Genomic DNA, 27616 nt, shown 5'->3' on the forward strand with positions numbered 1-27616 from the left:
ATAGTAGTGCTGATGATGCTGAGGTGAAACAAGTACATGCTGACAAAACATCAAAAACTAGGTCAGTAGAAATGCCAAGAAGCTTAATTGTTCTGGGTATCTCAGACTGGGGGGAAAGTGCCCTTTCTGGTGCTTCAGGTACATTGCATTGAAGAAATTTAAAAGAAATGTCAATGTGTGGTAATACCATATAGAAAATCTTCCGGAGGAAGTCTTCCCACTGGAGCATGATTTCATGTTGAAAATAACAGCTTTTGATGTACCCCATTTTCAGCCTATTCTGGAAAAATATAAAGCAGGTCAAAGTGAGTCATATAGATGATTATATATTTATTGTTTTGAAACCCTGTAATAAAAGTATAATTAATGGTTTTGATTAATGAAATGGTTAAAGGGTCCTTCCTCAAAAGAAAATGAACTATAGAACCTTGTTTGTGAATCAGGAAATAATTGAAATAGATGTTAAATTTGCTATTGCTTCTTTGTATCCAAATGGATAAGCAGATCTACAGGACAGAGGTTCAGTTTCTGAAATGTAAGGTTATATTGATAACAAAGATTTGTTGTCTCCTTTTTAAAGAGCTGTGCCCAAATCACTGGATGATTTTGAGAAGAAGGAATATCATCCAGAATTGGAGAAAGACCAAGAGTTCACACAATGACCACTTGTGTTCCTGGAAACAAATATTTCACTTTACTTTCCAGGACAAATGATACTTTGCTAGGAGATATTAGCACCAGGAAGCTTGAATACTTTTGCATGAGTAGTTATTTACATGCAATCTCTGAAATAATGACTTCTGGAAATCTGCATTTACTTCATTTGCTTTATGATACTAGTAACATGAAAAGACTCTGAATAAGTAAGAAATTGGTCTGAAATATAGACCATTCTTCCCAGTCTGCCAAATGGAATTGGTAATGATAAAATTCCTTTATTCTCTTAATCAGTGACAAGTGCTCTTTTTCTCAGGTTTTCAAAGAAAATATTTAAGGAATAAAAAAATCACAGGCCCACTTCATCGTTTGTAACTTGGTTGGATTTCACAATCCTTCTACCACCTGTACCTTTGAGTTCTTCCACATATTGGGGGGAACTGGAAGTCTGCCTTCATAACTACAGCAATCTGCAAATTCTTTAAATGGATATTTCCTGTCAGGCCCTGGGGATTCAAATGTATCAGACCAAAAATTTGATTTTATTTGTAATGAAAGTGGTAGAGCACTATAACAAAAATCAAATGGTCTAGTGGTGCAAGCAAATAAAATAGGACTTCTCCCAGGAAAAAAGCCTAATGGAGTTCTTGCTTCAAGCATGAAAAGTAAAGCCATCTGACCATGACAAAGCTGCATGGTATTTTGTTTTCTGTCGAAAATTCTAACTTTTATAGGGCTGGTGGCCAATGACAGAAAACAACCATAGATCAATTGACTATGCAACTCTGCACCAGTTACCTTGGATTAGAGTTGTGTTCTCAGGCAATAAATATGTGCAAACTGGAAATGATGAGTTTCTGGATCCCTGCAAAGCATCCTCTGCACCACCCCCCTCCTTTTTAAAATTCAAACCACAGCAGAATATTAGGCAGAGGAATTCATTTGAAAATTTAGAGGAGCAGTACAGCATTCTAGGGAAGGCATATTATCATGTATATTTGGAAACATCTTTTTATACCTAATTGGATTTCTCTGGTCCTTAATTAAATGTTACAATTCAAGTCAGCTATTGGCTGCATGAACTCTAAGTTTGAAGGAAGTAATTGTTGAGGCATAATTTCAGTTTAGCACTCTGCTTTAATATGTAGGACACTGACCTAGACCATGAAATAGCAGTTCAAGCTTTTTGCCTCATGGTTTTGTGGACTAACTGCTTAATGTCTTCGAAGCTCATTTCCTCTTTTATAAGACCGAAGATGATCTGGGAATAATAAGATTGAACCTACTCTGAGCTTCTTGGAGAGAGTCAACCTTGTGGAATTTCTGATGAGGGTGTTAGTTAAAATTAAAACAAACAAACAAACAAACAAACAAACAAAAAACCCAAAAAAATAAAAGGAAGGAAGGAGGGAAGGTAAGAAAAAATTATCATTGACCACAATTCTTTGACTGAAATGAGTCTGAAGTCATTAGAAAAAAAAAAAGGCAAGTATCAAAGATAAATACATTTTTCTCTCTTCAGAGACATGAGAGAATAGGATGGGTAGACTTACAGTTTTTGTCACTTTTGAGGTAAGCTGGGTTTTGGAATACCTATCATTCAAATTCAGCAAACTTCTATTATACAACTAACCAAAGTTAAAGCACCCTTTTGGGCACAAAGGTGATACATTAGTAAAGCAAGATCCATCCTTTCAAAAAACGCACAATAGAGTCAGTGATAAATATTTAGACAGTTCATTGTTCTAAAAAGAAGAATTAGATAAAAGCTAATTCTGATGAGGATGAACAGTCAACAGAAAATTTTTTAAAAAAGTATTTTAAATTATATGCTAAAGACTTAAAGATCTAAGTGAAAAATAAGAGTAGTACATTCATTAAGCTGAGAGAAATATCCTATAAAAATCTAGAAAACAAGGTTAATGGAACAAATTTGATATGTTTTTATATTATCCCTATGGACAGCTATGAAGGGATATTTTAGTCCTAAGATTGGCTAATAGTAGATCTTTTTGTTTTGTAAGTTGAGGACTGTAAAGTTTTTCCGGCAAGATAAACACAACACCACGCAAAGTGGGTGCAAGGCAAGATTTATTAAAAACACTCTCAAGCGAAGTTTCAGGGCTCAGGAGAAGGGGAGCCAGGAAAGTTGCTCCAAGAGGAGGTAGGCACCCTTGGGTAGCTTCCGTGACTCTGGAAAGCAGAATGGCAGAAGTCGGGCCCAAGGCAGGGAGAAGGGGGCTTTTAAGGGGCCTTGAGGGGAGTTCAGGGGTCTTTTGGCAAGTTTCCCTTATTTGGATATTTCACCTGCTGTCCCATTGGTCCACTGAAGCCCGGGGCAGGGGTCTCAGATTCCCGCTTGTCAGGGTCCCATTGGTCCACAGGAGCCCAGGGTGGGAGGGTTTTCAGATTCCTCCTTGGGTCTTTGTTCTCCTGTCGGAGCTCAGGTTTTGTGGCGGGGACTTTCGCCATCTTAAGTAGCCCTTTCTTTCTGCCAGCCCAATAATGACTATGGACTGTAAGCTGGAGATTCTGAGTTTCTGTGTGTTTGTGTGTATGTATGTGTGTATGGTATTGCTATTCATGCTTTCTCTCAACTGGATGGTGTGTCTAGATTATAAGAAATATAGAATTTTTCTAGGCACCTTCCAACCTCATGTGCAATATTTGAAGTTATTTCACTTTCAGACCATAATTTTTCAAATTTCATATATTTATAATCAAGTGTGATGGGGTTCAAAGCATGCTACCCTCAAATATGGCATTTTGGCTTATTAGTTATTTTAAACTGAAGGAATTTGAGAAATGAAGATGCAGAAAAGACTCTGACCCCTTGCTTCTCCCCTGACGTCGTCATTAGACATTTTTGGTGCTCTCTCCGTACCTGGAGGAAAGGAACATCCTTCTTTCCAAAGACAAAAGACACCAATTAGAATCCAAATGTGGACAGTCCTTGCTAAGTTTCTGCCAGTTTACTACTCTTTGCTAATACTCTTGTCCTATCATGTTTTTCTATGACTTTCCATAATTCATTAAGCCTAAATTAAAACAAAAAATCAGGATTAATTTTTTTTTTTGAGTCTTTGTTTCCTTATGTTGCAAAAAGTTAAATTAATTTTTCTGCTTTTCTCTTGTTAATCTGTCTTTTTAAAGTCTAATTACAGGATCTTATTTACAGGACCTAATTTACAGGACCTGGAAAATATAAGAGGGTAGTAGGAATATATATATATATATATATTTTTTTTTTTCTTACCTATACATGTATGTGATGTTCACTTATCTGGTGTTAGAACTTAGTCTTTGTTTTATTAAGTATGCAATTTTCTGCTACACCTACCTCTACTTAGGTCTCTTCAGTTCAAAGATATGAAAATCAAGACTGAAGGATATTAAATGACCTGACAACATTTATCAAACTAGTTAGTAATAGACTCGGATGTAACCACTCCCCAAATTCCTGTTTTATTTTCCATATTTTTTTTTCTTTCCTATAGTAGGGAAGAAAAAAAAAAAACCCAAAAAACAATTTTCTCTCTAATCTTCTAAGTTCTTGACTAAGATTTCTTCTATAGTAAAATTAATAGATTAATAAGAGAAAATCAACCCAAAACTTAGTTACACGTATACCTCTTGTATATATTGAAGATAGTCAGGAAAACTGAGTAACTCCCTGATAGGGTCCAAGCCACTACCTTAAAGAGAGAAGATGTCTGGGGGAACCAGTAACAGGAGGTTTTCAGACATCCCATAAGAGGCCAGTGTTTGTCATCAAGATCCTTGCCTCCTTTAATGATAAGTGTTTCTTGAGATTTAGTCATAATCCTCTTACTACAGAGATGGAGACATTCTTAAAGTGGAAATTTCTCTTATAAATGCAAATGTCCCTTACAAAAGGATAACTTGGTTTCCAGACTTTCCCCTGTATCTGCTCTTTCCTAAAAATAACCACTCTAAAATAATCTTTATGGCAAAGAGTCATATAGATAAGGCAGGAAATTCTGCTCCCTTTCGCTACTACACTGTACTGATGATCCCTTCTGTTCAATAGAAGCTTTAAAGACATAATTAAACCTAATTTAGTATTGACAACTATTATTAAGTGGAACACATTTCTTAAAATAAAAAATGAGAAATACAATTTTTGCCTCTGCTGTTGACAGGTTCAGTTTTTTTTGTAATTTGAGTACCTATGTCAGTATGAATTGGCTAAAACTATGACAGAAGTGGAACACTTGAATTTTGCTGAATTTACTTTTTTTTTTTTCAGACATTGACCTTATTACATACAATAATGCATTAGGGTATTTCTTTCATTTGCTACAACTTACTGACTTTATGTGGTAGATTTCTACTGTCCATTTTAGAATTTCTCTGCCCTGTAGATAATCTGCAAATGATACTAACTTAGTTGCTACATGAAAATTTTAGGATACTGCACGGGATTCCATTTTCACAAGTGTTCCTCACATTCATTCTTACGATAATAAAATGCTCATATGGTGCCTACAAAAAAAAAAAAAAGATATTTTGTCTCTCTAATTCATGTTTACTCAGTATTAACTGATTAACTGAGGTTAAAAAAATGGGAATTTTGAGTTCAGATGACTCAGAAATTCCAAGATGAAAGATGTTTAGTTATACTTAGATTTAGAACTTAGGTGGACTAAACTAGTAGGAAAAAATTTATATAAAAGACTTTGAAATGAGAAAAAAAAATACTAAGTGTCTTGCCTTGGGTACCATTCCCAAAGTGACTATGGCTAATATATAACCCTGAGAAGAAAACTGATGATAGAAAACTGATATAATACAGATATTCCATAGAAAAGCACACAAACTGTGCTTGATGGAATGCAATGATTACTGCCCAGTGGATAGAGTAGCCTTGCATCTTTTGTAAACTCATTTCACAATTTGTTGTTGCCTAGATATGTATAGTTATTTGAATTTGCTTTTGGGCTGTTATAAAATCTTACCAGTCTTCTCATTAGTGACTTAAATAAATCAACACATGATTATTTAGAATTGTATAAGCATCATGATGATGAAGTTCTAGAACCTAGGTGAGGTTTGGTGGGCTGAGGTCCAGAGTCGATGACCAAGAAAGAATTCTTGAGACATCTTTGGTGCAAAATGGTGGTTTATTAAAGCACAGGGACAGGACCCGTGGGCAGGAAGAGCTGCTGCCCCAGGTTGTGAGGGATGGCAGGTTATGTACCTTGCGGTTGGGGGAAGGTGAGGGGAAGGAAGGTTTCAAAGGAGTTTTCGTATGTAGGCCGGAGTTTCTCCCTGCCTACAAGGTGCCGGGAGGAGGCCTTGCCCTTGTGGCTTTATCAGTGTTGTCTTTAGGCCAGCCATTAACATCAAGATAGTTGGGAGATTCTTGGTGGGGTGTTATGATCCTGCTGTCATTTACATTCCCTTCTACCTCGGCCTCCTCCAGTTTCATTTATGGTGGGGAGGGAGACATTAGGGCTTGAGGAACTGAGAGTTATTTGCCTCTGGAAATTTATGCTATTGATAAGGTAACCTCCCTGTTTGTAGATCTCCAGGACATTTGTAGAGCAAGGGAGATTCCTGTCTTGCAGGACTGTGATCTCTGCAAGTTAACTATTTGTTTATCATCTATGGCTGTCAGAGGTGCCTGAGGAATGCTACACATTATTACGGAGGGGAGCAGGTGGAGACGGGCGTGCAAGGTGCCAGCTTTTGCTTTGTCTTCAGCCAGCCTCGTGCTCCCTCATCAATGATTTTACCATTTTTTTTTCTTCAAAAATCCTTTTAACAGTATAAATCAGTGCTTCCAAATTCTGGTGTGCGTTACAGTCCACTGGAGGGCTTGTTAATACACAGACCATTGGGCCCCATTTCCAGAGTTTTGGATTCAGTATTGTTGGGTGGACCTCCAGAAGGGGAAAGAAGAAAGTGCCAGGCGATACTGATGCTGCTGGTCCAGGGACTATATTGTCTGAACCACTGGTATAAATCAAGTCATAGTGACCCAGGCTAATGATTCCAATCCCAAGAAACTTCAACTTTACCTATGCAGAAAGATATTCATTCTAAAACCTAATCTGCAGCCCTAAACTATTTTCAGGTCCCTATGTGAAAACCATGTTTCTAGCTCTTTCATTTTTCCCCCTATGGCTGGATAAATCAGCCTCTTAAGTCTCCTGATTTGGGCATTAGAACTAGTGGCAGCTTCTATTAAGAAATGTGATGGGGAATAGGAAGGTATCATAGAAGACAATATAAGATTCACTCTAGACCAATTATGTAGTTAATTACTCTAGTGTGTGAATTTAGCCTTCAAAGCAATCTCATTCGGGCTGAGAAAAAAGCTACCACAGACAATTATGGGATGTGTGTGATGTTAGAAAGGGGAAGACAGAGCTATTGTTGGAAGAACCCTATAAATGCTCAGCAGCGTAATCTGAAATAAACATAAATGGGACTGGGTTTTCCCTGAGCTGTAGTCTTCATTGCATAATAGGTCCTTTCCACTCTAATTTCTATGATTCATTTGCTCATTGGGACAAGTTATATATTTTTCTGCTCCCCCCTTTGCTATTGCAGGATATGCATTATTCTTCCCTATTGTGATTATAGAATTCAATATGCATTTTCTTTATCGGACAGGAAGGCAGCAGTGGAGAGTAGTTTAGATGAACAGACATCTTTCTCTTATTTAAATCAAAAGGAAATCCTTATATTCCTAGATGAACACAATATACCCCACCCAAAGATGTGACTATTATTTTCCTTTTGTATTCTCACTCTCCCTAGAAAAAGAGAAAAGGGAAAAAAAGAAAAAGAAAAAATAAAATAAAAGCAAGCCCTGCCATTGCTATGCTGATAATGGGAAAAATTTAGACAAAACTTTAAAATACTTGAAGTTGGCTTTTTAAAAAAGCCTTTTGTTAACCTATAAAACATAAGGTAAATTAAATCTAATTTGCATGCAATTTGTCATGTATTTAGAGATTGGTGGTAATTAAGAAATGCAATTTGTTTTTTAATACTGTATTTCTCTTTTATGTACATTAAAAAATGCATCAACACATTTCTGTTATATTCATGAGATTACAATGGTGCACTCTAGTGGACAAACTCAACACTTGACATTACACACTAAATATCTGTAAGGGTTTGATAATTTTACACACATGAACTAAGCTTATTTAATTCAGTAATGGCACTTGGAGGAAATAGAAGACAATGTATTACTTTAGGGGGATAGAGTTTGTTGATAGTACATGTATGAGTCAATTTGGATTGAAAAAGCAGTTTTCTGGGTTGCCTGAATGGTTCTTGTTGATTAGGATCTGTCTTCAGCTCAGGTCAGGATCTCTGGGTCCTTGGGCTCCCTGCTCAACAGAAAGCATCTGCCCCGCCCCCCACTTGTGCATGCTTACACCTGTGCATGCTCTTTTTCTCTCAAATATAAATAAAATCTTAAAAAAAATAAAATTTTTCTTCCTTCTCTTCTTTTTCTTTCATTCCCATTTTCATTTTCTTTTTTTCTTTTTTTTTTTTTTAAGAGACGGGGTCTCGCTATGTTGCCCAGGCTGGAGTGCAGTGGCTATTCACAGGCGCGATCCCACTACTGATCAGCACGGGAGTTTTGACCTGCTCCGTTTCCGACCTGGGCCGGTTCACCCCTCCTTAGGCAACCTGGTGGTCCCCCGCTCCCGGGAGGTCACCATATTGATGCCGAACTTAGTGCGGACACCCGATCGGCATAGCGCACTACAGCCCAGAACTCCTGGGCTCAAGCGATCCTCCTGCCTCAGCCTCCCGAGTAGCTGGGACTACAGGCGTGCGCCACCGCGCCCGGCTCATTTTCTTTTAACCAATAAATTCTCAATTCAACATTATAGAGCAAATATAATGTTGGGGCTTGAAAGCTGAGGACATAAATGAAATGTGCTATTATCATAAATTTCAGGGTTATTTTAAGAGGCTTTCAGTATGGTGGAAAAAGCTGTTTTAGCAAAACCATTATGCAGTGATACCTCTTCATATTCTTTGCATGTGAGTTATCAAACAAATAGAATATCAGAAGCATCTAACAGAAATTCATGAAGACTTTTTAAATGGCTGATACTCAACACTAATATTAAAAAGAGTAAAAATATCTTAGTCTTAAATGGTTTTCTCAATGCAGTGATATATTGAGACTAATATGTTTGTCTGTATTATTCTAAATTATCTGTTAAAATGCATATTTTAATTTGAGTCCTCTAAAGTAATTTTCATATTATCTACATTATTGTAAAATATCCACAGGTTAAGTTTTATTTTAGTTGTTTTTTTTTTAATTTCTTTTCTTTTTTTTTTTTTTTTAAGATTTATTTCAGAGAGAGAGCAAAAGAGAGTTTGGAAGGCAGAGGGAGGGAAATAGAGTGAGTGGGAGAGAAAATCTCAAGCAGACTCCCAGCTGATCATGGAGCCCAATGTGGGGCTTGATCTTAGGACCGTGAGATGATGACCTAAGCCAAAAATCAAGAATTGTTCACTTAACTGACTGAGTCACCCAGGCACTCCTACATTTCTAAAGTATTAACTTAGAGACTTTAACAGATAAGGTTTTTTTTTTTAATGTTTATGATATTTATAAATTGTACATAATTGGAAAAACATTAATTTGTTTACCTCATATCTAATATATTTATGACTAAAATATTAGGAAAAAATACAGCAAAAAGAAAAGGTTACAATCTGTGTCAAACACTAAACACCCAAAAATCCTTACTTCAAAGTAAGATTGTATTTTTATGAATAAAACCCTTTTTCTCTTGAACATCCATCAATTAAAGGATTTTTCAAATAATTGGTTATTAATTAAGAAGAGCTATCTAAGAAACAAGCTATACCATTAGTTACTTTGCATTTTATTGAGGGAATGGTTAGTGATGTTAAAAAGTTGGGGTTCAGAGCCAAAGGCCAAGAAAGAATTCTCGAGACATTTTCAGTGTAAAAAGTTGTTTTATTATCACAGGGGACACAGGACAGGAAAGAGCTGCTCTGAGGTTGTGAGGAGCAATTGATTATATACTTTAGCGTTGGGGAGGTGAAAACACAGACGGCTTCCTAAAGGACTTTTGTATGTTAAAAAAGATTTACAGGATCCTGGAGGTCTGGCTATTGTCAACCCAAGGTTGTTTCGGCCTCTAGCAAGACATTAACTTTAACTTTGAAAGTTCCTAGAGGAATGTCATAATCTGCCTGCCTCAAGTATTTGCCAGATGGGCTGCTGGTTATAAGGAAATTTAATTTTATCTACATTTCTTCAGCTTTGTTCTCCACATCAGTTAGCACAAACAACCGCTTTGCCACAATGGGATGGCCCAACAGCTGCCTGCAATGGTAACTCGGCCTCTTAGAAGTAAGCATACTGATAGTTGTGATTCTCTTAAACCCACCACATGTTTGGTGTGCAGGTCCTTGAAGAGAAAGCCCAAGAGTATTCCTCAACATGGAAGTTATGAATATTGGCAAGCTATGGAACATGAGCATGTGAAGAACATTTCTATCTAATCCTTTATTCTAATTCAGGCTCACTCGTGAGACTCAATTGGCCCTAGCATAATCATAATTTTGAACTTATTCCTTCAGGACAAACACAATGTCATTAGCAAGATAAATGAGATAGAAGGAGTTGCTTCTACTCATTCTCTCTCATTCACTTAAAAGAATTTTGTTAAATTCAACTGAGGATGTACATATATATCTATTCAAAATAAATGAACCTTATTTTATTATTGGCTTATAAAATAGTCCTTCTGTATACCTGGGAGATACCCAGAAAACTGAGCAACTCTCTAAAATGGCTCAAGGCAGCCAGGCACTAGAGGCTATCAGAAGTCTATCAAGGGTAAAGATGAAGGATGTTATGCAGGTGTAGATCAGAGCCTTCTCCACTGATAAGGGTTTCTAGAGATTTAGTCATCTTCCTCTTCCTGGTACAGAGGGAGTTACTCTTAAAATGGAAATTTCCCATATAAATATAAATGTGTTTTATAAAAGGTTAACTTCTACTTGGTTTTCAGAATTTGTCTGCTCTCTTTAAAAATAACCCGCTCAAAATGATCCTTATGCCAAAATAATCCTTATGCTTATTTTGGTATGGCAGTTTTCTTCCCCTGCAACAATGTCTAACCTCTTAATAAGATTGTATACCTTTAGTTCTGAGTCACTGGAATTTATTTAGAAGTAGCATCCTGAATTACATGGGCTTTTATGGGGCATAAGATCTACCTGGAAAGCCCAGTGTTCTTTTAGGAAGGAACAGAACGGAAGATTCCATGTTACCCATTGGATCCATTTTCCTTTTCACCATGAAGCATTGGAATAGCTGGAAATGACGATTAAAGTCTTCTTCTATAGTGGAGGCCTTCTGGTGGCCATTCAATTATATATAAATGTTTGAGGGTTCTAGATATTCTTTAAAAAGTTCTGTCAACAGACTGTTATAATCTTTTATTTTATTTTTTATTTTTATTTTTTTTCCCCCAATCCTCCAGTCTTATCCTCCCAAAGTCCCTGGTCATGTGCCAAATCATTTGCCTTTCCCTGGTAGTCAATGTAGAGTCTAACCACAAATCATATCTCTTTTCAAGCAAAATAGAACACAAGATGTAGTGCTTTAAATGTTCTACTTTTGCAGGACTGTTTCTCTTCTTTCCTGTTTTTAGGACTGTACAAGAGGGAGTATGATTATGCGGAAATTCACTTAAGATGCTACAGCTAAAGTCTTGCCTGTTTTCCATTCCTTGGTTGGATTTTCATCCCTTCAACTTCTTTGTAACTATTCCCTACATTTAAATTCCTCTGTCAAATGGTCTATAATGCTCTCTATGTTCTGTTGGCTCTCTCCAATTGGATGGGGGCCCCCAAATGTGGATCCATCCAATTGGGCAGAAGCTGGTGGCATGGGCAGTGAAAGAACAAAGAACTCACCCAAGTGTAACAAAAGAAGTGGAAGTTTATTGAATATACTGCAAGGTAGCTGCCAGTAGGATAGAGAGGGAGAGGCTGTGAATTGAGGTAGGTGTTGGGAGTGGGGTGCTGTGGTTAGAAGGCAGAGTGAGAGGCTATGGGAACATTCAAAATTTTCCCTTTTTTGGTAACTGTGTACTGGTGTAAGTAACTCATTGGTCAGCTACGACTTATGGATATTTTCAGGTGGGTCACCTAATGGGCTTCTTGTTTTCAGCTCCATTTGCCTTGCTCTGCTTTCCATTGCTCAAGCCTGTTGCTTTAAAGCTGCCTCAACCTGTTCCTGACCAGACCCAGAATAATCTAGTAGTGCACCCAGTTATTTAGCACATCTGTGGCTAATGCTTGATGTTGGTGTAAATGTGTGTGGCAGGTTCCTCATGGTAAGGATTTTTGTGTTCCCTGAGTGCCCTGGTTCTTGGTTGTGCTGCTTCAGAGAATAGGAATGAAGGTGTAGAGCAGAGGAAGGGTATGGGCCTCAAAACAAAGTTTTTCGAATAAGAATAAGAGTATGCAGTCCCTGTAAAGGGAGGAGCCCAAGTGGGTTTCCCCTATTGTTTCTAAGTTTAGGGATTTTTATGAGCTCTTTTGCGGAACTTTCTTAAGCAATCAAGGGGTGCTAAATCATGTCCATCAGGGTTTTGGATAGGTACCTGTCTACCTGTTAAGCTAATGTCCACATGCTGATGGTTTTTTTTTTTTCCTGACATCTGGTGGGGGATAGGTCTTAACTGCCCCTTGCCGGTGATACTGACAAATGATTTTCTGGTTATTTTAGGATGTTCTGCAGAACTCATTTCTGCAAAGGCTGCAAAGCAGAATGTCAGTGCAGTCCTAAGCTCTAAAACAGGATGTCAGTGCTGTTTTATTTCAGCTGTCCTTACTCCATATTTTCTTGGTGGGATCCTGGCCCTGACTACCTAACTGTCCAACCTAACACTTATAATTATTGTAAAGCCTTCTAGATCTTTCGGACTCAAACCACAGCATCTCAGAAATTTAAGAAACTTTAAGAGGTTCATCGAAGTAATATACCTGGGGATAGAGAGGGAGCTAGGAACCAGCTCTCCTAACTTCCGATTGAGTGTCCTTTTATCTCTTTATATCTTTTCTGCTTATGCTTATAATTCTCCATCTAATACAAATTCACTTATTTTTATAACCAGAAATGATAATCCCACAGTGAATACCTACATAAAATTTTTAAGGTTCAACAACTTATAAATTTTAAGACATTGTAAAGCACTGCTTCAGTGCACTAAATAATACTCAAGTGGCCTGAAAGAGTTAATTCAGCTTGCAAAAGAGCTTAATTTATTCCCAAGACATAGCCCGTACACAGGGAGAATATGGCTCATTAAATCCCTTTCAAAGACTCCCGATAGAGAAGTGTGTTTTTGGATCAATATTATGTTCCTGTGGACTTAACAGAATCACAATTACTCTTGGGAGGAGGCTAGCATTTCCTTCTGCATGTGGAACTCTTTTCAAAGATAGATGTTGCAGCTATGGTTATTCATAATCTTGTTTAAGGAAAAAAGAAAAAACTAAGAATTAGGTAATCCTTTATTCATTTGTTTGTTTGTTTTCTTTCTAGCAGCTAATAAAAGAGTTTATCCTTTTGTAGGTGTTTTGTTTGGTTGATACTCTTTTCACTGCAAGCTTCAGGTAGCCAGATTCTTTATTAGAAACACTGTACTTTGTAACATACTCATAAGAATTATTTCTCAGAGGTCAGAAACTGAAACATTAAGACCAAGCTTGCTTCACTAGGTGATTCTTTCCCCAAATCCTATACATACTGCCATACCTAATTTATATGATGAGGCAATAAAACAGTATCTACACATTGTCAGACAATTGGATGAAACCTTAGAAGTCATGATGGTTCTTCCATAGAACATAGTGAAGTCATTAAGAATGAGGTGCGGCTCCATGCACCTTACTTAAGTCTCCTACTCTGTTTCCTTATCTGTTTACTGGGGCAAAAACACTATCTTCCTCATTAGAACATAGATGACAGAATGAAATTAAATGAAAGAGTATATATGTGAAAAGTCTGATACTAATAATGCATATTGGCTGTAATTATACATGGATATTTGTAAACATCTCCATTATTTTAAAATATGTAGTAAGAACTTCATTAACATAGTTGACAAATGTTATTATAATCCCATTCTAAATAATTAATTAATTAATTTATTTATTCATTGTAGGCTCCATGCCCAACATGGGGCTTGAATTTACAACCCTGAGATGAAGAGTCATACACTCTACTAATGGAGCCAGCCAGGCACCCCTATCATAATCACATTTTTAAAGGCAAAGTTTGCATATCTTTATAGATTACAAAATCTACATGGGCAGTAGGGATAGTGTGGCTAGGTTATGGACATTGGGAGTACTATGAAATGTGTAAGCCTGATGATTCACAGACCTGTACCCCTGGAACAAATAATATATTATATGTAAATTAAAAAAAAAACAAATATTATATACAGATTATTAAGCATAGCAGTATTTGTGTGATTATGAAAGAGTTCAGGATATTCCCCCACTCCAGAATGTGCCAATTTACCATGTGGATTATTTTGAGTTGAAGGTACTTGAGACCCCACAGGCTCAAGAGAAACTTTTGTCCCTGCCTTAACTATGTAAAAGAATCTAAACTGGGGGTCTTTCCCAGAATAAGGATTATTAGCAGAGATACATTTTATCTGAGTGACCCATCTGTCTAGTAAGGCAAACATCTATTTACCAAACATTGGCTCATCTTATTTGCCCTTTTAAGTGCATTCCATTCCTTGGAAATCCCAGACCCCCACCTTCTTTAGTTTTAGAGTGACATATATCCCTCATTGTGTCTGTCTTTGGAATTTCCATGTCTGTGTGGATCCCTTTGCCTACCAAATTTGTCTTTCTCCTGTTAATCTGTCTCATGTCAATTTGATTCTTGGTCTACCTTTGAGGGGACAGAAATTCTTGCTCCGGGACAGAAATTCTTGTTCCCGGACAATTACTATATGTATCCATCAAGATTTCCTCTCCTTGATGACTATTGGGAATTTTCTGTAATAGTTCTCCTGACTAGTTTTAAATGGGAATAGGCTGGGGAAAGGTTTATATTTTTTAGTTTACTAAACCAAGGAGTTATTCACATCTACATTATTTTTAGTTATTTGAAATTTGTCCCGTGTTTATTAGGAAGGCAGAAATTATAACAGCATTTCATTCTATTTTCTGGGTCTTCTACTAAGTTCATAAATTAGAATGGCAAAATGTGTAAAGTATTCTATGATGACTAAAATATATGAAATACTACCTAAAAATGTCAATGAGCTATTAACAAAAAACTCAATTGCTGCTCATTTAAAGGATCATTATTTCTAGATAGAAAAAGTAATCTGTATGGGTTAAAAACATATTCTCCCTATATTCACCAACTGAGAACATTCACAGTCATACACCATGAAGTTTTCAAACACCTGACTGCATCAGGTAGTTCCCCTCATTTCTGAAACCCACGGCATACCATGAGAAGGAAGAATAAGCTACGGAGGGTTAAAGGGAAGGCTGATGGCAGAAGAAGGATACTGGGCTTCTTTGCTTCCTCAATCGTACAGCTACAAGATTAAATACCAAACAACCTTTAAGGGTAATTGTATATTTGAAAGTTATTTCCGCTCTGTTTGTTAACAACAAATCATTCATGTTAAGAACACATATGTAAGTCAATTATGTTTGAGTTTCATGTAGTTTGTTTCCTTATGTTTTGCTTGGTTAATCATCTTAAGAATCAAACAATGTGTGTTTTTTTTTTTTAATCTATTTTCCTCATGATAAAATTTGTTAATATACTATCAACCTTCACTCATTAAGCACATTATACACATTTTACATTAGTGTAAAATTTAGTTATGTGGAAATTATCTGTAAAGCATTAAAATGTAAAAACAAAGTATATTGTAACCTTCAGAGTTAGTAATCAATTTCAGTTTTCTTTCTTTTTATATCCCACATAGTAATTGGTGCATTGTTAGTGCTGCATGTTTGTTGCAGGAAAGAAGGAAAGGAGGGACAAAGAAAGGCTACAGAGATGCATGGTTGGTTGGATGGATTAGGATGAAAGGGTGAAGAAACTGAAGGAAAGAAGGAAGTTTGTGAGATTTGAGTGGGAAAAACAGGTAAATGGATTCATTTAATCTGGATCTTTTTAGCTGTGTGACTTTAGCTTTATTTTTCATATCTGTTGAGAAAAAGAAAGAAAGAAAAAAGAAATGAGGAATAATAATAATCACTTAATGTGTTTTGAGAATTAAATCAGGTAGTGTGGGGAAATGGCCACTTTCACAACACCTTAGAAAGAAGAGATGCTCTATAAATGTCAGGTTCTCCTCTTTTGCATAGCTTGGCCTGATTTTACCTTAAAGGCAGGTTTTTCAGTATTTTCAAGTTACAGTTGAACAGATGATTTGAAGGTGGGGAATGACACTGTTCCAACTCTTCGCACATCTCCCTCCTGTGCTGCTTCTTTTGGGAGTTTGCCACTAAGCAGGCGCCTTTTTTAACCTCACTCTGAGTGAGCTCATCTTTAGAGAAAGTTTCCTTCTTGTACTCCATTTTATTCCATCAATAGAAACTATTGATTTGTAAGGCCAGGTGGAGCAGCCCTCCAGGCATATGACCATGCTATCTGAAGATTGCATTGCAAGGTAAATAATCACAGAAAGGAGCCTAATTAGCCAAGTAAAATCCGTGGTTATAGTGGCTTATCTTTAAGTTGTATGTGAACTTGAAAATTAACATATTTTAGCATTCCTTGTCTTAAAAAAGCTAATTAAGATTTGAAAGGGAAGTCAAATTAAATGTGTCTATTCAAGGAGAAAAGTGTATTCTCCTTTGATTAGGGAAAAGGAGTGTGCGATGCCCAGCACAGAAGAGGCAAGCCAGTGTCCCCTGACATAGGGGGGAAAAAAAGATTGTATTATCACTGACATTATGGAGGAAGAAATCACATTATGACTAAAAACAGGAGAAGTTGAATTAGAATGTACCAGCTGGGAAGATGAATGAGTACTTGAGGGGAATAGTACAGAACAATAATTACCAAATTATAACTAAGCCATGTTTTCCTAAAACAGAACTCTTTTCTTCAAAATTAAAGATCTTCTCTTCACTTACAAGTAAAAATGACTTCATTCTATGCTTGTAGAGAATAATATACTAGGTACAAACTATTCAGTGGCTTCTGCAGTTTTTTTGCTTTTTTATGTGGGTGTCAAATCTGCTGTGAGACTGTAACAACTTTTATTATGCTTAAGGTACATTTAGCATAGCATGGGGTGATATATGACTTCTATTGACTTAGTTTTAATATTTATGAAAACTAAGCATTACATATGCTCACCCTTTTCATAAACTTGAAATAGCAAAGTGATTTGACTTGACTTCATATAATTTTCTAATAAATGGTTACTTAGGACATTTTTTAGAGGCTAGTATGTATGCAGAACCACAGGTACCAAAATATTGGATAGGAAATTTAGGGTTAAACTGAGAGACACAATAAAATAAAAAGAAGGCAAGGATGCATATTTGTGAGGGTTTCATGGAGTTTTTTTTTATTGTTGGTTTATGTAATAACTATTTATTGAAACCATAATTTGACTTATTCAGAAGATTTCTACAAGGTTTCACCAGGTTTATCGTACCAAGCCAAGTTAATTTTTATACTGGATTTAGTCATAGTTTCTTTAATGTCATTGCAACAACCTACAAATGTTCAAGAATAACCCCACTACCACTCCTGCAGCATAGCCTGCCTTTTTGCTTCTTTTTCTTCTTTCACCCTCATTCTTGGGGGCCCAGCTCAGGCCTCAAACTATAATCTTCTCAATTCTCATTAGTCTTTTAATTCAGCAGATATCTACTTGAAATCTATTATTCCAGATACCTGGCATAAACAAATGGACTCCACAGATAAGATCAAAGTCTTCATAGAACATACATCCTGATGAAAAAGTAAATAAATTCGTAAAAGAATTTATATTAAGTGCTATAATCAGATTGGGATAAGTGCCAAATGAATGTACTGGATTCTGAGATAGATCATTCTACCACAAGATCAACCTTGATTAACTGGTTTACTCAGAAGTCCTTGTCAGGTGTAAGTTGTATGCTAGTGTAGATAAATACTGGAGATTTGGCCTACAAGCCTTTGTACCTTTTTATGAGGAACCTGGCAGCAGGGTACTTACAAGCACGACTGTTGTAAACACTTTATAAAAAAATATTGTCAAGAAAACCTACCCTACTTGATATATACTGTTCTCCCCAATTAAGGGTATTTGGGGATCCACATCTATCTCTGCAGAAAATTACTGTTTGAAAACTCTTGAGTGTCACTTATAAAGTATATAGTAACTTGACTTTTGCTTCAAAAAATTTCTCTTATAATTCTATTAACACTGACCCAAAAGCTTCAGCAGGATTGCATCATTGGATATAAAAAAGGGAACCTGGCTTAAAGTGGAAAAAGTAGCAGATGGCAAAGTGTGTTCTACACACACATATAGGTTTTTTTTTTTTTTTTTGCCAGGGAAGCTGCTGCTTCTTTTAATCCAGTTCAGTATGTTCTAAGGCAGCTACTATTTCTGAAAGCACTGAACATGCAGGGCCAAAGTTTCTAAGTATGGACCTACAAGAGGCAGGAAGGAAATGGTGCATGTTAAACATCCTGGAAAAATGAGGAGGCTCCCATCGATGGTTTGCAAAGTTCCCTTCCAGCTCTAATACCCTGTGCCTGTCTGTCTTCTACGGAGGCCACATGGTGCTGGTGTACCAGAAGCTATGACAACTCCCACATGACATCACTGTCTCTAACTAAGCTAGTGTTAGAACTCCTTTCTCATGACTCAAATTATCCAATCCTAGTATAATTCAAGGCATACTTGTCCTAGGGAAGCATCCTACAACCACCTTTTTGCTTTTTCCACTTACTGACTTGGCTTTTAAAAATTAGATATATTTTGGAGGCTTACTATTTAAGTTAATATTAGTCATTGGCATTTTAGTGAAACTCCTGAAATAGGATTGAAATAAGATGGTTGGGGGAAGGGTTAGGAACCCATTTGTTCCCTGGGTACCAAGAAGCTATTGAAGCAAAATGGTTAAATATGAAAATATGAAGTTACAGGGAACTCCTTTACTTGTCTTTATGAAAGTTAATGGTCCTAGATTCTACCTTTCTATAGATTCCCCTGCCCCCACCAGTTTCCAGAGTCGTTGTGAGTCTTGATGAAATTAGGAGCATGAAAAAATAAAACCAATCATTGGTGAAGTTGGAATTCAGGATATGAAATGAAACTGGAAGCCAAAATATAACAGTGGATATAAAGATAAGAGGACAGCCAGAATAAGTTCAAATGGCAGGGATCAGACAGAAGCACAGGCCGAAGATGATAGAAGAAGCCAGAAACCAGAGTTTTTGCAAAAGCCAAAGGCCACCATCAGACCATGGGTGTAAATGAAATATAGAATCTATAAGCAGACCCGGGGTCCTGAAGAGTAGACAGTCTTGAGGACGTTTTGACCAGAAGGTGAAACAGATTGTAATAATTTAGGACCCAGCGGCAGCAAGTCAGAACAAGGAGCACAAAGGAGATGGGGGCTGAGGTTAAGGAAAGCAGTACAACACCGCAGAAGGTCAAGAAAGTAGTAGACACTAGCTGTGAGAGAACATGGTAATGAAAATGTAGCAAATAGCTGTCTCACTTAGGAAGCTTTTTATATCTTTTCTACTTGCAGCAAGAAATAGATTCTAGAGTAGATCTAACATACAACATAGAAGCAGTTAATGCTTGTGTTAGGAAACTAGGAAGCTCACTTGGTGGTAATGGGAGCCATCAAAGATGAGGATTAATTGGCCATCCTGCTGGGAGGACCCAAAAATAAATAGGTTAAAGTAGGTACTGGGGACGAGCTCATATTTCTGTGCTAGACTTTCTACTTGTCTCAGTCCATTTAACCATCTTGTAACAATTTTGAGAAATTGATAGTAGTATTTGGTAAATTAAACAAACGTGTCTGATTGAAGCCAAATGAATTGCCTATGGTCAGCCAACTGAACAAGAACTGAGGTCCAAAAACACAAATTGACAGTGTAAGAAGAAAACCCGGTTTTCCAGTTTTATTCTTTTTTTACTTACACTGGTGTGCCATATCAAAAATGAAATTTCAATGTTTTCATACTTATGGAGTCAAACAAGATCTTGGCAGGGGTGTGTAAATGTGGGAGTCACAATAGTGGATTTTTTTTTTTTTCAATGTATGCAGTATTGAATCGAAAGTCCAGAGATGCTAATTTGAAAATATAAGGAGGATATTTTTTGGGCTACATTTTATGGAAACTCATCTATTCTGAAGAGTTTTACTTCTTCAAATTAATGAAATAAAATTAATAATAGTAGATATTCAACAATCACTGCATATGTAGTAAATGCCAGGTATCTTAAAGTCTTTACACACATAATCATTTATATGATTTTGTAAGAAACTTGTACAGGGGATGCCTGGTTGGCACAGTTGGGATAGGTCTGCCTTCGGCTGAGGTCACGATTGGCTCAGGTTCTGGGATTGAGTGCCTCATCAGGCTCCTTGTATAGCAGGAAGCCTGCTTCTCCCTCTCCCTCTGCTGCCCCCCTTGCTTGTGCTCTCTCTAACAAGAAATTAAAAAAAAAAAAAAAAAAGAACCTTATAAGGTAACTACTATTATTATCCTCACTTTATAGATGAGAAACCGAGATACAGAGAGTTACACACATAGGGTCACATACTTATCATAAAGTTTGGTGCAAGGATTCATACACGGGTGTCACTCTTTCCTACTTACTGTCTCCAGACATTGTAGTTTCATGCTCACAAAATAATATATTTAACTGACGTATGTTCTCGGTGGCAGTTTTCATACTATAGATGAGCTGCTATGACATTATTCTTCCTAAAGATTAAAAACTCTTTGTTATTCAACATAGTAGAAGATGTTTGAGTAACAAAACATTCATGTAGTAAAACAAAATACTTGTGGCATTTAAAATAGAATAACCAAATTTCGTATATATTTGATCTGCTTATTACCTATAAAATACTCTCTTCTGGATGCCTGTAGTTGTTTTTCACTGAGTGTGGAAAACAGATTTTTCTTTGACAGGTGTAGTGGTGTTTTGAGACCAGCACAGTTTTTGTGGAATTTCCATTTTTAAACAAGGTGGGCGTTTGGTTAAATTATCTTGCTTTCACGATAGAAATATTATCCAGAAGAACAGCTTATACTTGTTCATCTTCATTAATTGAGTGGGGAATATTAATTGTTCTCTGAACAGAATCATCCATTGTATTTTTTCAGATAAAAAGTGTCTATTTGACTGGATGCATTTTTCTCTGAAATAAACCATTGCTCAGTTGCAATAATCTTTATATTTAGATATACCTTGTTTTCTGAGAAACATGGAAGCATCCTGAGACAACTCCTGATATACTTTCACGTTTCTCATTCTGATCTTTAGTCTTAGAAAAATCAATTTAGGGCATTTTGAAACAGCATTTTGTAAAGGTGAAAAGAGTTTATGATATTGTTTTTAGTTTAAAAATGTCCATTTTTCCAAATCCTGAAACAATTCTGAATGTTGAAACTGCAATTTAACAGTTCTTCAAGTTTTTAGTGAAGTTTAAGAAACTTGAAGATGCAAGGTTTAAAATCCAAAGATACAGTTATGTTTTAATTGTTAACCTAAAAACTGGGAAAACAATTGCATAAAACAGAATATGACACAAAAAATTATCAGTAATGTATGTGCTTTTAGTATATTTATCTAAAATCACTAATGAAGCCATCCAGAAAAGCTATTTATGATGACTTATAATGTACACAGGCAAATAATTTGGTCATTTGGAAAAGCCAGCTGCTAGAATATTTTTGTATAACATGTCAAATTAAATAAGGTATTATTTGTAGCTTAATATATTTCATATTTTATAAATTATCAATATTACTACTAAAATTGTGTTGAATTTAGCAAAAAAAGAGACCATTGATAGATTTAAACTGTTTAAACTTAACCCTTTCCCCAATATTGACTTGTAATATAACATGTTATAGAAAATTGCCAATCGAAACCTGAGATACCATCCAGTTGTGGTTCTTAACACAGAATAAATGGAACTCGGTCTTGTTTTGAAACAAGTTGATGAAATAGATATTTCTTGTACAACAGCACAGACTAGTGGTCATACCTTTAAAGCAAATGTTTGCCTCACTCAGGCGTGTTATCTGAAGTAGTTGTGTATATATTATGACATGATATTAAATGAATGATATATTTAAATAGTAATTATTATAATACAATAATTTTATGGAGCTTAAGAGTACATTAGCCAAATCTACTTTATTCATTCTATTTTGCATTCACTACAAATTGCCTAGAAATTGTTTTGAAAATGATAGATGAAAAAAAGACACACATAACTGCTATATCAGAGAGTGAATTTAAAGAATATGTAATTATTAACATGGATAGTTCTCTGTGTATATTTTTTAATCTTACAATATAGCTCATTATCTATAAGCAAGACTAGTTTTTTCATTGAGAATAGTGACAGACTGATTATACTGAAGTCACTTCTTTTAGATGCCAGCTCACTTGCCCCAAGACTCTCAATTTATGGGAATTCACTTTAAATTATATTCTTCTAATACTTATGCATCATTTCCACCACTTAAAATGTTTTGTCAGTTATTAAAATGTTTTCCCAAATTACACCTTTTTATTAAAAAATCTTAACAAATTTGTTGTTGGGGAAATAAAGCAGTGCTACTTTGGGCTAATGGAAAATTATGGGTATTTTCTGAACTGTCTCCTAATAATGCAAATAGAAGAAAAAAGATGAGCAAATTAGCTCAGAGATCTCATTTTGATCTCTAAATCTTGAATACAGATTTCCCCCCAAACTATGTAATCAGACCTTCGTGTCACCATCTGGAATGAAAGGAGGGAGAGAGAGGAAAGAGAGAGGGCTTTTCACTGTGACATGCAGGAGAATTTGAGGAGCATAATTATTAATAAAATGACTCATAGACTGGTAAGAAAAGGTAGAATTCTGAATGGCCCCAAATAATCAGTGTAGTGGGTAATAAGCCCGTGATTACTTTAGATTGTGTCTCTACCTATGAAGGCACAAAATCTGTCTTACAACTTTGGAAAGTTTTACACTTGTCTCTGATTCACAGTAATTATTTGGATTCCAATTCCAGCTCTATTACCTACTAATTCTGCAAATATGAAAAAATTTGCCACTCTTCCTGAGCTTCAATTTCCTAATCTATATATTAAGTATATTATTAATGACTTAACAAGGTGATGGCCATATGATGTTTATGAACACTGAGAAATGCAAAATGGGAACAAACCATTTAATTACTCCAATAGCAAGATTCCCAATCTGTATTTGTGAATATATTGTTTTTTATTCATAACATGGTGATTTTAACGTTGCTCTTTAGTCTCTTTTTATGTGAAAAGATCAAAAGTATCAATCAAATTCTAATTCCATTCTTATATTTCAAAACATTTTCCCTTGGGATAGAAAGTCAACAGAATGAATTAGATCACACTTCATACTTTTTCTTTTCTTTTTAATTATGAAGGAAAGGTTAGTAGAAAAATTTATATCTTCTAATGTTTGAGAATAATCTATCATGTCTTCTATTATTCAATCACAAATAATTATTTTAAGGAAAAGTGTTCACACACTGTTCTCTTATTCCTGTTAAAATGTACTCAAAAGCAAAATTATAGGGAGAATATCTCATCTATAGTGGCACAATTGTGATTCATTATTAAATATCTTCAACAGTAGATGGCAGGATGTGGAACAACATTGGTGGTTCTCTACCTACCATGACTTTTCTGAGACTGACCAGAGAAGATGGGGGGTTAAATATTTGTTGCAAATTCTAGATTTCTGTCCCTCTATTACAAAGCATAAGAAATCACCAGTAATCAAAATTGGAGAGTTCATTTAAATCACAATTGTCACAGTTGATAATCCAAATATTTGTTTTGGAACTACAATTTATTATGCAAACTCATATATTTGGATATTTATCCTATAAAAGATAAATCCATTATTGGAATCTTGCAGATGTGGGTGGGCAGATCCTACATTACTTACTTAGACTGTTTCCTCAGAAGCATTACATTTTGTCTCTTCATGTCGTGTTGATCTTCAAGTGAGAACCATTCCCTAACATTTTTTTGCATCATAAGCCACTTTATCACAGGTCAAAGTTATGAAATATTTCAGAAACAAAATATACACATGTACTTCATTTAAATTTCACATATATTTTTAGAAGGCTCATAGGAACCCCAAGGTTAAACTTGCATCCCATAGAACTTCATTAAGGGGAGTTAAAATCCCTATCCTGGTTTGATTGCCAACCTGTTTTCGACAATTTTCTCCATGAATAAATGAGCACTTTGAAAGAGAAGTTTCTATGTAGATTATCAGAATTACCTTCTTTCCAAGACATAATCCTGATCTCTAAGTAAAGCAACAGAAAGTGCTTCCTTTGAATCTTTAGTGGTTTGAATCATTTTGGTTGTGTGAATAGTATACACTAGTTTTACATAAAAATTGCAGGTTATTATGCAGAACTAATCTGATATACTACCCTAACATAAAGGCAGTAGCACAATTCTTATTCTCTGAACCACAACCAGAAAATATTTTATTCTGTATAGCCTTGTGTGTTTAGAAGTTTGTGATCTCTTACAGATGATCTGCTCCTCCTGCCCTATTTTGGATAGAATAGAAACTAACTGAAACCCAGGCATAGCTCCTAAATGTCGACATTTGTTATGTACCCAAACTGAGATTCAAATTCAGGTATTCTCTGTTCAAATTCAGTGTTAATTCTTTCTGAAATCTTAAGCTTTTCACCTGCTTATATGTATGGGAAATTAAAAAAAAAAGTTTTTTCAGGAATGTATTCATATTAGGTAAACAGTGAACTCTTGGCACTTTTATGCTTTCTGTCTGCAATAAAATGCTGTCATGATTTTAAAAGTGCTGGGCAGTAACTGCCATTTAGATTTATTTTAATCCTTTGGGACTGGTGCCTTCAGGAAGCCCTCAATCTTTCTGTTCTCAAATTCTTCCGCCGAGGGGTTGTACCTCACTTGATCAAAGTTCTCTGTATTTCACCTTCCACAAACAGCACCAACTCTGTCAATTTATTTATCAATACTAATGTATTAATAGTTCTGCCAGGAAACCCTCCTGTCATATTTCCTAAGGGGAATTGCATCTTAATAAGGATGCCAGCACACGGCAGCAGGTGAAAGTGCTGAGGGCGGAATTCTACCCCAAAGCAAGAACAGCAGCATTCTGGATTCTCAGGAGGTGGTCTAGATGAATAGACTCTTCCTCTATAGCTCTACTGGGCTACTTTTAACTAAACTGGCACTCTGTGGTGTTTTAATATATTACATTTAATCGATTAATCTATTTCCAGGATTAATCTCTGAGTCTTTCCTCTCTCCATCCTCTTTACGCTGACTCCTCAGAATACATAGTAGGGCAGAAATGGAGTAAACTTTAAAGTATGCACAGAGAAATGAGCCCAGTGACAGCTGAACGAGTAAAAAGGGGGTTAAATTTGCTCTTATCTTTTATATGTCTACAGGGCCTTATTTGCTGGTGGTTAAATCTCTGGGAAAAAGCAGTTGGAAGTTTTAGTATTTTGCTACCTCGGCTGCTGTGCTTCCACAGGGGCAGTGCCCTATTTCTTACCATTATTCATTGTCGTTCTGCTTCTAGATAGCAATACTTCTGAGGATGATTGTGTAGTACTGCAGATGCTGCTTTCCTTGAGCTAGGATGACATTCCAGAAATGCTGTCACTGAAGCTGTGCTTCGAAGAGGGATGTTATTTTGCCACGAGTGGATGAGATCATACATTATATTTAGGATTCACAGGGAAGGAAACTGCTAATGGGTTACAGTCTGGATCTAAACTTTATATTTTATTTAAGTTACATTAGCTTTAGCAAACACTTTTTCCTTAGATGATATCTATTTTTTTAAAAGCTTAATCATTTCATGCATTCGGTCATGCAAAGAAAGTATAATATTTTACAAAATTAAATCAATTAGTGATATTTTTGTATCAGTGATACCTGGATTGCTAAGATTTGTTTAAAGCTATGCTCCTTCTTCATATTAAATCTTTTGGAGAATCCTGTAAAGCCTCAAATGTAACAAGAAAATTGGGAATGATTTTGTTCCTACTCCAGCCCTCAGTTTTAGACAGCATTAAATAATGTGCTTGAAATAATTGTTCCAAAATATAATGTGTTTTTTTCACAGGCCTGTTTTATTTTAAGTTCTTAAAAAAGCGGGGTATGGACCTATTAGAAAATTATTTTTATAGATAAGATCTAGAGATATAATTGTGTATATATATACACACATATATATAAAATATTATTTATTTATTTATTTATTTGACACAGAGAGAGAGAGAGAGATTACACATAGGCAGGCAGAGAGAGAGGGGGAAGCAGACTTGTCACTGAGCAGAGACCCTGATGTGGGGCTTGATATCAGGACCCTGAGGTCATGACCCAAACCATAGGCAGAGGTTTAACCCACTGAGCCACCCAGGTGCCCCTAGAAATATATTTTTTAATCATTCTTTCCCCCCCTAAAAAATGACTGCAAGTGAATGGGTTACACTATTTATTTTTCTTAAGTAAGCTTTGTGCCCATTGTGGGGTTTGAACTCATAACCCTAAGATCAGGAGTCACATCCTTTGCAGACTGAGCCAGCTCTGCACCCCTAGAAATCTGTTTCTTATAAGCCTGACTTTCCTAGGGAGTACGGAAAGATGGCAGAGTAGGAGGACTCTGAGTTCTTTGCGTCCCATGTTTTTAACTAGATTTCATCTACATCCAAGCCAATAAACCAGAGAGCAGTCTGAAGACTGGCAGAACAAACTCCACAACTGCATATAGAGAAGAAGGTGCATCTGAAAGTTTAGGAAGGTCAGAAAGGCAGAGAGAGGCTGCTCACAGGAGGGAGGGAGTTATGTCCAAGGAGAGGGCAGAGAAAGAGGCCATGGATCCAGGAATTTCAGTTAGGGAGGACTAATTCTCAAAACACTTGGCTTTAAAAACCAGAGGGCATGAATTCCCTGAGTTTTTAAAACTAGTGGGACTTACAGCCTGGAGCTTTAAAAGTCTGTTGACTCAGCACTGGGCAAGTCCTGAGAGCAAGTGATAGGTGGGTCACAGTTCTTAAAGAGATAACAACCTGTGCAGAGGCATGTAAAAAAAACAACACTGAGGGCAAATAGGGGACAGATTTGTTCAGATTGATTCTGAAGCATGTTGGGGGACTTTGAAAACAAAGTTGCTGGCGGGTGCCATTTTCCTCCCTTCACCTCTCAGCATAAACAGAGCCACCCATGAGAGTCATCACTACACAGACACTGCTACTTAACCTGGTAGTAGTATATCATGTCCACAAGTTCTCCTGAGGACTCCCCAGTCCAAGCCTAATAGTCTTGGATCTGGGCTCAGGGCTAATTTTCTTAGTGCACACATCATGCCCAGCCACTGTGCTGTGCACAGCCACCACCTCATATGGCGCCTAGCAGTTGGGTGTCCAATTGTCATGGTGCACCCAGCCATGCACCCCCAGCAACCATAGCATACTGGGCCCAGCCATGCCAAGCCTTGAGCCCTCAGCTGCCCCAGGCCCCAGCCACTGTAGCACTTCATGGGATCTAGCATAAGACTGCTGGCTGAGTGCAAACTCTGCTAAACCATCACACCATTCCCAAGTTACTTTGTGGGCATGCATCCTCAGAGCTGGCCTGCCTGGGTCCTG

The 27616-nt window shown here is 36.4% G+C and overlaps 1 pseudogene; it reads left to right on the top strand.

The window, feature by feature from the left end:
* The first annotated feature begins 8159 nt into the window (after positions 1 to 8159).
* LOC132024144 (uncharacterized protein C9orf85-like) lies at positions 8160 to 8551 on the top strand (annotated as a pseudogene).
* Positions 8552 to 27616: the final 19065 nt, after the last annotated feature.

This window comes from Mustela nigripes, chromosome 9 (genome assembly GCF_022355385.1).
Source record: "Mustela nigripes isolate SB6536 chromosome 9, MUSNIG.SB6536, whole genome shotgun sequence".
Classification (NCBI taxonomy): Eukaryota; Metazoa; Chordata; class Mammalia; order Carnivora; family Mustelidae; genus Mustela; species Mustela nigripes.